The sequence below is a fragment of the Camelus bactrianus genome, chromosome 12 (genome assembly GCF_048773025.1).
Source record: "Camelus bactrianus isolate YW-2024 breed Bactrian camel chromosome 12, ASM4877302v1, whole genome shotgun sequence".
NCBI classification, from domain to species: domain Eukaryota; kingdom Metazoa; phylum Chordata; class Mammalia; order Artiodactyla; family Camelidae; genus Camelus; species Camelus bactrianus.
In genome coordinates this window covers 57,710,993-57,723,810 of record NC_133550.1, presented here as the reverse complement: position 1 = coordinate 57,723,810, position 12,818 = coordinate 57,710,993, and the positions used below count along the sequence as shown (strand labels likewise).

Here is a 12,818-nt window from a genome sequence, read left to right as displayed (position 1 = left end):
TTTGTGTGCTCTCTATCCAGCTCACAATGACTCGTCTTTCTCTGAGAGTTTCCTTCCCCCCTACTGGGATGATGCCGGTCCCCAGGTGGATTTACTGTCTCATTCTGCCCACCTACCCACAATTGATTGGACCAGAGTTGAACACCTAATCCTAGATGAGCCAGTCAGTTGCTCTCTTCTGTGAATTTAGAATTAAGAGGAAGAACGTCCAATTTGTACTGGTCATTTGAACAGAAATGTGAAATCTGGAGCAACAGGTTGGCCGTCTGCTGCCTCCTGAGGGCATGGAGATGAGAGAAAGCCAGTCTAGAGAGAGAATGAAGCTGACAGGCGGGAAGAAATTGAGATAAGAGCAAGAGCGAGAGTTTAATACTTCTTTTTTATTTCATAGAAGTATAGTTGATTTCCAATATTGTGTTAGTTTCAGGGGTACAGCAAGGTCCTCCCCCCGCCCGCAGCCCTGCTGACACCTTCATTTCAGACTTCTGGCCTCCAGCTCAGTAAGAGAATAAATTTATGCTGTTTCAAGCTACTCTGTGTGTGTTACTTTGTTACAGTACTAAAACTAATCCAAGAGGATGGCAGGGCAGTGTGCCTCAGCATTGCTGTTTTCCAGCTTTGTTATGGACAGGGCCAGACTCCACACTAAGGAGAAGCCCTTGAAGCTCTTTGATGCCTTTCGGGCCCACAGCTCCCTTCTGACAAGCAGGCCCCTTGCGGTTTGTTCTGCATAAAGTTGTTCTGTTTCTTGCCATGCGAAACCAGCCCTGCTGCTCCAGCTCCACCTGGTTGGGAATGGACTAGTCAGAAGGAGGCCAAAAAGCGCTTGGTGTCAAACGGCCTAAGAAGGACACTGTGTATTGGACAGTGACAAATGGCCCCAACCGGGAAATATAAACACTAAATAAACAGAAAGTAGGCAGCAATCCCGTCCACGCCGAGCCTTTGTTTCATTTCGCCATGAGCCTGTAGACCATCCCTGTCTGGGGAGCTCTGTGACTGAGAAAGGCTGCCCAGGTGCCAGAGGGCACCCCCACGCTGCCCCGTGAATCCCAGCAGTGACCCCCGCCGTCAGGGATCTCTGGACCTGCTTCCTGTTTCAGCCTGTTTTAGTCTGCTCAGGCTGCTCTAGCAAAACTCTGCTGAATGTGTGACTTAAACATACAAAATGTACTTCTCACAATTCGGGAGGCTGGGAAATCCAACATCAGTGTGTCGGTCAGTTAAGTTCCTAATGAGAGCTCTCTTCCTGGCTTGCAGGTGACCACCCTCTTGCTGTGTCCTCATAAGGACTTTCCTTTGATGGGTGCACAGAGAGGGAGAGAGAGAGAGGGAGAGAGAAAGAGAGAGAACCTCTCTCTCCCTCTTCCTTTTTTTTAATTTTTTTTTAATTTAATAGACTATTCTTTTAGAGTAGTTTCAGGTTCACAACAGAATTGAGCAGTAGATACGGAGTTCACACATAGCCCTCTGCACCCACACTTGTATGCTCCCCTACCCTCAACATCCCTCATCAGTGTGGCATATTTGGTACAATCGATGAACCAACATGGGCACGTTATTATCAGCCAAAGTCCATAGTTTACATTAGGGTTCACTCTTGATGTACAATCTATGGGCTTTGACAAATACATAATGATGTATTTTTATTCTTAATTTTTATTGAAGTGTAGTTGATTTACAATGTTAGTTTCAGGGGTACAGCAAAGCAATTCAGTTATACATATACATATATATTTTTTCAGTATCTTTTCTATTATGGCTCATTACAAGAAATTGAACATATTTCCCTGTGCTATACAGTGGGTCCTTGTTATTTACCCATTTTATATATAGTAATGTGTATCTGTTAATCCCAAATTCCTAATCTATCCCTCCTCCCCGTTTCCCCTGCTGATAGCCACAGTTTGTTTTCTATGTCTGCGTCTCTCCCTCTTCTTGTAAAACTACCAATCCTATCAGATTAGAACTCCAACCTTGTGACCTCATTTAATCGTAATTACCTCCTAAAAGCCCTGTCTCCAAATATAATCACATTCGGGCTTATGGCTTCACCATATGGTTGGACGTGAGGCTCAACTTTTTTCATAGCCAACCTTAAAGGATCTAACTAACAGAGGCTAGGCTTACAATACTCCCATATGAATATGATGATCACAGAGATTTAATATGCATTTTGAGGGATGGGGAAGCAAATTAAAAACTTGTCCCAAACTTTGCCACCACTTCCTCCTCCTTCACACCTGGCGGTGGTGTCACACAAAACCCCCAGTCCCCTGAGGTCTCCCTTCCAGAATGGCTGCTGGAGAGCTGGTGTCATGGGATTGGCCCAGCCCTGCTGGAAGGCAAGTGCCTCCTGGGAGTGTGCCCACAGGGTCAAATTGATGTTTCTCCTTAACACCTTGTTAGAATCTTTTCACCAAACAGCTAGCTTATTCATGATTCCAATGCCAGGGTCACACTGAAAGACAATCTTGGATAATTTCTATCACCTTGCTAAGAAACAAAATGTAGTTTCTAAACTACAAAAATGAGGACACACACACATATGTCTATGTATGTATACATATATACATACATGAATATGTATTTATACTACATATATTTATAGATACATTTAGAAATATATATTCATATTTCCTATGTGTCTGGTATTATGCTAAATGATTTATCTATATCAATTCATTTTATCTTTACAACACTTTCATGAGGCAGATAGTATTATTATACTCTTTTAATAGTCCAGAAAATCAAGAGAAAAGAGACTAAAATGATTTGCCCAAGCTCATACAGCTAGTAAGTGTTAATTAGGACGTGACCCACACAATTTGGCTTCAGCGTTCATGCCCTTACCTGCCATACTTTGCTGCCAAATTAACAAACCATCGTCCCAGCTATGAGAAACTGCTAGTGCAGAAGGTGGGACAAGGGATGAGCAAGAATATAGGTAGAGAGATTGGAATCAGAAAATTATGATAGGAAACACGCTGTTTTGGATGAACCGTCTCTCAGCCTACGAGATTCTATGGACCTTGATGGCCGTGTAGTAACTGACAGTCCATGGCACAGCTTGCCTTGGAATAAGACTGTATCAGCAAACAGCTCCGTGTGTTAACTGTATCTGTCTCGGGACAGCGGGCAAGCCATCTGGTATACTTGAAAGATGTAGAGTCTTTCTCATCACATTGCGAGTGTCCTGAGCACCGAGCTGGTTGCTCTGAAGTCTTGTCCCCGGGGCAGAAAGGAGAGAAGACTGATCCTTCCCAGAGCTTGTCGCCATCAAGCGCCCCTGTGTGCTCCAACAAGAGGTTCTTCTTAGTTGGATGAATGGATGTGTAGAGAGGCAAGAGGCCAGGACTTATGGGCTCAAGAATGTGTAAGATTTATTGGAGCTGCTGGTTAGAACACTGCTGTTTTCGTGAACTGGACCAAAATGCTCTCACACCAAGCTTTCACCAATAAAATAAATAGCCTCAGGTGTCTATCGACCTAAGAGGACCTGCTTGTAGTTGATATCATTGCCAAACCGCTCGCTGGGAACTTGACAGATGAGTCCTTTAGCTTTCGATCCAGGAGGAGAATTTGCACCAAAAAACAAGACTCATGCTTTTTTTTAAAGAAAAAATATAAATACCTGTTTTCTTAATCTTCATTCGTTCAACAAATATTTATTGAGTCCCTACTGTTTGACAGGCACTGTTCTTGGAGATTGAAATACATCAGTGAGCGAAACACAGATTCACGCCCTCATAGGACTTGTACTCTAGTGTGGGCAGATAGTTGATTAGCAGTAGACATGATAAATAAGTTATATGGTGTACACAAAACGGCTGTCAGTGTTTTGTAAAGAGGAGGAGGTAGAGTAGAATGAGAGGGATTGAAAGGATGGTTGCCAAGACTTTATTGAGAAGGTACCATTTGAGCAAAGACTTGAAGGTGTTGACAGGATCAGCCAAGTGGGCAATCAGAATGAATGGACTGTTGCTGTTTATAACAATGAAGACTAATCTCACAAGTACAATGTTGAGGGAAAGAACCCCTGAGGTCAGAGCTGCCAGGGCCGTAAGAGCCCACCAGGGTCTCCTCCTCCTTTTCCAGATGAGAAAATAGAGCCCGGAGATGGTGAGGTCGGGAAATCTCGAGTGCTTCAGAACAGAGAGAGGAGCAAAATCAGGACTTCAATATGATAAGAGGATTACAGTGGTTAAAATAAAAAGAGAGGAGAAATGTGAGGAGCTGTCCCTACGCCCACGTCTTGACTAGCTGGTGTCTCCTTCCTCCCTGTCAGGCCACAGGAGTTGTGATGTTTCAGAGTGAGCCGCCTCCATGCTGTTGAAGTAGACCTGGGTTCCTGACGCAGGTGTTTGTCCACAGGATGAAGAATAGTTCTATTTTGAACAGTTATTTGTTGGGGTTCACGGCTTCTCATGGCACTGCATTATCCTTCGCATGCAAAGATGAAATAAGAACCCAAGACAAGAAACAAAAAAATTAAAATTAAAAAAAAGGAACCCCAAAAAGTGCTTTGAGTGTGTGATTAAATTAAACAATAATCTTCAATTAACTATGATTCGGCTTTGTGTTTTTTTTTTTAAATCAATGCCTGTATTTTATTTTTTTAATTGAAGTCGAGTCAGTTTACAATGTTGTGTTAATTTCTGGTGTTGATTAGACTTTGGTAGATAGACTTCCTGACAAAATCCTGAGTATAATTGTATCTGCGTAGTTTCTTTACCGGAGTTTCACCTTCTTGACCTCATTTAAATCTTCACAATAACCCTGCAGTAGATATGACCATCGCTGGCCAGATATTTTAAAGATGAAAATCTGATTATACCCTTTCCCTGCTTATAATCCTTCCGTGATTCCTTGCTGCCCACCCATCGGCTCATTAATCCTTCCTTGGGGAAATGGGTTGTAAGTTAATAACCTAAAAGAAATAATGGGCAATTTGTACAAGGATGTATGTAACAGCTTTATTGACAATATTAAAAAACTGGAAGCAAACCAAAACCCAACAGTAAAGGGCAGGACTAAGCAAATCCTGCTCTATCAATATACTGGAATACTCTGTATCTACTTTAGGTGAGAAGGATCTGGTCTGTGCTGAGGCTTGAGTGTGTGTGCCTAAAGGTGGGAAATGTGAGATACGTTCAATAAACAGGATAATGAACACCCTGCTTTCAACTCTGTAAAAATATACATGTACCTGCCGAGAAAGACTAGACAGTAATGAAAAGTAATAAAATGTTTGGTCTTGTATGTGAATCTGATTTTCTGCTTAAGTGTGACACATTTACGCAGGGAAAATAACACCTTTGGAGATTTCTTCTGGGGACACTCACATAGGGTTTCATACGGCGAAGAGAAAACTAGACGTGGAACTTAGACGCTGAAGACCTCAGTACAACAGGGTGGGCCAAGGGCATGGTGACAGTTTGACGTCGGGATGTCGGTGTTCTAGTCAATTTGAGTCACAATGGGGAGGCGGCAGGCGGCCGTCGGCAGCTGTCCTTAGTGCTCACGGACGCACATGCACGCTTGGCCCAGGGTCACATCGGTGACGGCTGCCGCAGCAGTTCAAAGCCAGGGAGAAGTCCCAGAACAGGAAAAGAACTGCCCCAATTAACTGAGGGAAAAACTGGTCAGACTTGATCAAGCAGAACATGAGTGTGTAATGTCAAACTGACCTGTGTAGGGTTTCCCGGAGGCTCCAGGAACAGTTCACTGAGTTCTCTTTGTGGGCATTGGTCGTGGTCGAAGGCATGAAGGCATAAAGACATGGCACTGAACTCTCACTGTTACTGCACACAAAGAGCTTGCGTACCTGAGCTTTGGTATCCATCCAAATGTGTTCGTTAGGTCTCTTCCTAGCTCTCTTTCAAGGTTCTCCCCCTGACCTTCAGCCTCAGAGGATTTGCTTTTTGAACCTTTCATTGAACACTATTATTGCTGATTGAGTACTCTTTATCATTTCGTTGTGTCCATGTGAGGAGTAGGTGGATGGTCAGGAAAGATGGTGCCCTTCTTGATTTTCTGAGGGTTCTGTCCTTGTAAATCTGGATCCTCAATCTTGGTTTATCCTGGCTTGACAAGGACCTAAGAAAAACTGGCCCGTGCATCCCAAATTCACATGAGTCTGATTTGCATCCGAAAACCAATTTAATCATTTACAGTGAGAAAGGTAGTGGCGAAGTGGGGTGGTATTTACATTGGTCAGTTTGTAAATTCTCTTCCCACAAAGGAAACCAAACCAAGATCAGAAGTCTTGCTGTGTGAGCGTAAGGTATTGGTACAAGGAAGGGGGTCTCAGAGAGATTTATTTATAAATTGATCCACCTAGAATTCCCTGATTTTCTTTCAGAGTCCAGCCTTCTAAAGACCCAGCTCACACCTCATCTATTCTGTGAAATTTTTTCTGCCCTTGGAAAAATTAATCATGCACCCAGTTAGGCTGCCATAACTTTTGTCCCTATTATGGCACCAGTCACTTGTATGCTAGTAGTCCTTTTCAAAAAATATTTTATTTATTGTTTGTTTTTATTTTTGTTTGGAGGGGAGGTAATTAGGTTCATTTACTTATTTTAATGGAAGTACTGGGGATTGAACCCCCGACCTCATGTGTGTTAAGCATGCACTCTACCACTGAGCTGTGCCCTCCTGCCATTCCAGTAGTTCTGGATGTGCCTGTCTCCCTGGTGTTTCGAGAGTTGGGACAGAGACTCTCTATTCATTTTTCTCAATGCCCAGCACATAATCAGTACTCAGTGCAGAGATGCTAAATGAATGAAGGAGTGAGGGAATGAATGAAGTTCTCTCTCCATCTACCCTAATGACCGTCCAAATCCAGTTTTATTAAATGGATGTAGATAGCTATTAAGAGCAAATGAAAGAGAGAAAGAGAGAGGAAGAGAATGAGTCCTATTCTCTAAGGAGGAGAGACCTCCAAAGGTTATACCGTGGGGAACCCATAAAAGCCTGTCTTAGGCAATACTCAATGCTTTGCGTTTTCTCACGGACTGATCTACTTATTTGCTCCTTCTTTGTTATTCTCTGGCCTCATCTTAGGCCTCGGCTTCTGTATGCCTCAGCCCGTCTCTTTGTTTCATGGGACAGTTTGGCCCCCTCCACAAGCTTATCGATGTGGAGTCTCCTAACTCGCCTTTTACCCGTCTTGCTTCTCAAAGGACCAGCAGCGTTAACATCACCTGTGAACACGTTGGAACTATAGACCCGCAGGCCCCAGAACTGCTGAGTCAGAATCAAGACCCCCACGTGATTTGCGTCCACATTAAAGTTGGAGAAGCTCTGCTTGAAATCTTGATGGTGCCCACTGCTCCTGGCTCATGGTTTTCCTTTCTCTCTTGTCTCCTGTTATCGTCAAGACATCAATATCCATTGTATTACTTATCTATGACTACAAATAAAATCACCCCAACTTATCGGCTTAAAACAACAAACATTATCTCACAGTTTCTGTGCGTCAGGAATCTGGGCAAGGCTTATCTGGGTCTGCTAGCTCAGGGTCTCTCCCAAGGCTGCAGTCAGCCAGGGCTGCAGTCACTGAAGGCTTGGCTGGGGAGAAGCCAGTCCAAGCTCACTCATGTGGTCGGTGGTGGGCCTCGTGTCTTCATGGGCTGTTGGCCAGAGGCCTTCCTCAGTTCCTTGCCTGCTTGGTCTCTCCACTGGGCAGCTCACAATATGGCTTCATAGAGCAAATGAGTGAGAAAGCAAGAAAGGGCAAGCAAGATGGAAGCCAGAGTCTTTATGTAACCTTATCTCAGAAGTGGCAGCCCTTTATTGTTGTCTTATTCTGTCTGTTAGGAGTAAGTCACTGGGTCCGGTCTACACTCAAGGGGAGAGGATTATACAAGGGTGTGAGTAACAGGAGGCGGGGATCTTTGGGGGCCAGCTTAGACGCTGCCGACTACATCCCAGCGCATCTTCATCTAATAACTTGGCTGACTAGTTTCTGCTTCCGTGATGCGTTTGTATGACCATATCTGGGACCTCAATACCACCTGGAATTTTATGTTCCCCAGACTTTCACCCTCTGAATTTTCTGTCATGACTACAACTTGTCATTCCCTCTACCTATCCGACACCTTCACTCACAGCCAACGTGACTTCCTATCCTTTTCAGCCTTTCTTTTCAAGCCTGTTAAACATCGTTTTTGTCCTACTCAAAGCTCCACACAGGGGCTTTCCTGTGAGCAGCCAGCTGTGTATGGCCTGACTGAACACTTAGGAGCACCCACACTCACCTAATTGATATGTGGGATTGTCACCTTCCCTTCCTCCGCTTTAGGAAAAATCTACCATTCTCTGGCTTTTCTTCCATTTCCAGGCTGACGAGCAGGCCTGCAGGAAATCATAAAATCATGATGATTGGGTGGACTATAAATAGATGCTATCAAACTTCATCTGGGTAACACCTCTCTTCAGGAATGCACCCCTGCAGAATTTACCCAGCAGCATTTCCAGAACTTTCTCATTCTCAAGTCCCCACATCTACCTTCCCTGTTCTTGATCTATCCTTGGCCTTTCTCCAGTGGAAGGCCATTCCCCAGTTTGGCTGTCTCCACTTTAGAATGTTCTCATCTCTTCACTCATGAATTGTTTCATCCTTCCTGTCTCAGAGGACTAGGCGCTGCTCTGCCTTTCTGAGGCTAAGCTCTTCACATGTCCTTATATCCCGTCCTCTCCCACTTCTTTGGCTTTGCTCCATTGGTCCCCCTCCCCCCGCCCCGTATGGACTCCTTCCCTTCAGCTTACAAACGTGTCCACAGTAAAAGCCTCCTTGACTCAGTTTTTGCCTCAAGCTCCTGCTTCGTCACTCTCAACCAAGTTTACGTTTAAATTTATTTTAATTTTCACATACACAGGAAAGTAGACTAGCATAATAGATAACCTGTATACTGGCACCTGGATTTAACAGTTGACCATATTTGCTTAATCTTTCTTTTCCTGAAGCATTTTAAATCAAATTATAGACATCTTGACATTTTACCCCTAAATACTTTAAAGTGCATCTCTTTAAAAAATATCATTATCACAATTAACAAAGCTAATAACATTACCCTTATTTTATGTAACAGATTGCATTCAGGTTTTCCCAACGGTCTCAAAAAATGCGTTTTACACCTGTTTTTTCAAGTGAAACTCAATTAAAGACCATGCGTTGCTCAGGATGCTATATGACTTAATTCTCTTTTGATTTCAATAGTGCTTCCCGCCCTCTTTTTATGTCACTGGGTTGTTGGAGAGACTGGGCCCATTGTCCCTCTCTAATGTCCCACTTTCTGGATTTGTCTGATTCTTTCTCTTTTGGTGTCATTAGGGGTTTATCTACCCCTATATTTTCTATAAACTGGAAATGAGATATAAAGGCTGATTTCAATTCAAGTTCAACACTTCAGTGGGAGTGTTCACAGCCGCTGCTGTGTGCTTTTACTGCGTCACATTTTAGGCACATTACTTCTGATTGCCTCACTTTTAGTAGTGCTAACGTTAATTATTGCATTAAGGAGGAAACAGCCCAATCTTCCCACTGTTAAGTTCATATATATATATATATATTTTCCCTTGCAGCCAGGAAATAATCACTCCATGAAGTGATAATTTGGTACCATTTAATGCCAAGAAGTTTTTATGACTCCCATATTGCTGCCTCGTACCCCATTCCCTAATTCTTCCTCCCCAACTAGAATGAAACTTTTCTGCAGAAGGTCACTATGACTTCCTTATCACTAAAACCAAGAGCCCCTGGCTTTTCATGAAGATGATGCTGAAAGCAAAGAAGGAAATCCCTGCTCCTTACCCTCCCAAAGCTGAAGACAAAGCAAAGACTTTGAAGGCCAAGAAGGCAGTGATGGAAGGCATCGCACAGCCATAATAAAAGAGAAGGCCTGAATGTCATCCACCTTCCAACGGCCCAAAACACTGCAGCTCATAAAGCAGCGCAAACATCCTGGGATGAACCCTCCCAGAAGAAACAAGCTCGACCACTATGCCAGCATCAAGGTCACCTCGACCACTGAGTCAGCCGTAAAGAAGATAAAAGACAACAGCACACTTGTGTTCACTGTGGATGTCAAGGTCAACAAGCACCAGATCAAACAGGCTGTGAAGAAGCTCTGTGACGTTGACATGGCCAAGGTCAGCACTCTTATCAGGCCTGATGGAGAGAAAAAGGTGTGTGTTCCACTGGCTCATGATCATGATGCCTTGAATGTTGCCAACAAAATTGGGATCATCTAAACTGAGTCCCGCTGGCTAATTCTAAATGTAACTTTTCACCCATATTTTAAAAATAATGAAAAATAAAACCATGAGACTTTGCTCATCTTCCTTGAGCTTTCTTTTTTTTTTTAAACATTTTTTATTGATTTATAATCATTTTACAATGTTGTGTCAAATTCCAGTGTAGAGCACAATTTTTCAGTTATACATGAACATACATATATTCATTGTCACATTGTTTTCTCTGTGAGCTACCAGAAGATCTTGTGTATATTTCCCTGTGCTATACAGGATAATCTTGTTTATCTATTCTACAATTTTGAAATCCCATCTATCCTTTCCCACCCTCCGCCCCCTTGGCAACCACAAGTTTGTATTCTGTCTATGAGTCTGTTTCTGTTTTGCATTTATGCTTTGTTTGTTTGTTTGTTTGTTTGTTTTAAATTCCACATATGAGTGATCTCATGTGGTATTTTTCTCTCTCTTTCTGGCTTACTTCACTTAGAATGACATTCTCCAGGAGCATCCATGTTGCTGCAAATGGTTTTATGTTGTCGGTTTTTATTCCTTGAGCTTTCTGAAACATTTTATGTCATTATACCTTTTTAAAGAATCTCTTTTCCCCTTTCTTTCATGAAGTTTCCTACTTGAAGTACTTCTTCCTGTAACTACCTATTTACATCTTTGTTAAATGTTTTCATCTGACACTAAAGCGGGTCACAGTTTTACTCTCAGTCTTCAACTTGGTCTTTACACTACCCCCTTTAGTAACTTTGCCCACTTTCACAGCTCAAGCAGGTTGCTGAAAAAAAAAGTGTACCTCTAGCTTGACAGTCTATTGCTTGTTAACATTTCCACCTGGAGTCCCATCAGGTATAACTTAAACTCAGCCAGCATGAAAGAAGAGTCATCTTTCTCTGTACCTCCATCCTCCCAATATAGGAGTTTTGATTAATTCAACATTTAAGTTTACATTTATGCTCATATAGATATTGTTCACTGCTGAGACATATAGTGTACTATAATCACACGTCCTTTTATGTAAGAATAATTGCAATCATAATTACCTTGTTTTTCTGTTTGCTTTGTTTTCTGTGTACTCGTCACGATTTATCCTTTTCCTCTCCCCAAAGCTGTAAATTTTCTCTCTATATATTTAAATACATCAGGTAATTAGTTAGTTTCACGTTTTTTTAATCCCCTTTATAAACAGCCCTTCTGGAGGTCTCTGTCCTCCTGCTCCAACCAGTGACTGGCAGGTCTCTAAGCCTGTTGCACATCTGGCCACCTGGGACTTCCGGTAATTCCCTTCTCCTCCCTCCTGTATTTGATCCTACTCCTTCTGCGTTCCATATATGCCTCTTTCCTGGTTTCTTCCATTTGTTTGGGTGGAATACTTTCTCCAATAGCTTTCTAAGAAGTGGTGCCTGGAGGCAAATCTTTTGAGATCTTGTGTGTCTGCTATGTTTTTTATTCTACCTTACACACAATGGGGAGTTTGTATAGAATTCTAGATTGGAAATTTACTTTGCTAACAATTCTGAAGTCATTCTTTCATCATCTTCCAAATTCTAGTATTGCTTTGAGAATTCTCATGCCATTCTGTTTCTCCTTCTTGCATGAGCTGTTTTATTCCTCTAGAACATTTTAGGATTTCATGTCAATTAAATTTCTGTAAATTTTCTTTAATTATGTATTTGATTTTTACTCCCCATTTTTCTCTGTTCTCTCTCTCTGAAACTCCTTTTAGTTGGATGCTAAATTTCCTCTGTTGATTTTTTTAAAGTTTGTTTTCCTTACTTCTTTTTTACTCTTTTAGAGACATTTCAACATCATTTTCCAACCCTTCTGTTGAATTTTCTGTTTCTGCTATCACAATCTTAATATTTGCAAACTTTTATAATTCTCTGAATGTTCCCTTCTAGTACCATCCTATTCTTATTTCACAGATGCAGTATTTTCTCTTATCTTTCTATGAAAATTATAATTGTAGCCTTTATGCTGTCTTCTGCTCCATATATTGTTTCTATTTCTTATGAGTTCATTTTTTAAATGTTTGAGGATTTTCCATATTTTATATTAGAATCTTTTTTGGTGACCCTTAGTGATCTCTTGATATTTAAGAGTGAGGCAATAAAAAGTCAGTTCAAACCTCTGTGCACGGGCAAGGTGATTAGACAGGGCTTTGGATGTTTACTTGTTCTTTCTCCCCAAATGCTTTTCTCCTGGGAAGTCAAAATAGCTCCAAAAATGAATACTCTCCTCTTCAACCCAAGGATGAGGTAGTATACGCCTGTCCACCACCGTCTAGACCCAATAGTGTAAATGGCTGGGGACCTCATCATTTAATGTGTAGACTTTACTGAATCCCTAGTAGTCTCAGAGTCCAGAATATTTCTGGTTCGGCCTCTCCAGATAGTAAACATCCTTCATTCTGCAAGGATGAGTTTATCAGCCATGGTTCATTAAAGGAAACAGAAGCCAATCTAGATATTTTCTTTTTTAACCAGAAAGAGATTGAATTCAAGTCATAAGGAGCTTCCAAATTCACTGAAAGGGCTTGAGGAGAAGGCTCT

General features: G+C 42.0%; 1 pseudogene; it reads left to right on the top strand.

Annotated features, from left to right (window-relative positions):
- Positions 1-9,691: 9,691 nt before the first annotated feature.
- LOC105065402 (large ribosomal subunit protein uL23 pseudogene) lies at positions 9,692-10,267 on the top strand (annotated as a pseudogene).
- The last annotated feature ends 2,551 nt before the right edge of the window (positions 10,268-12,818 follow it).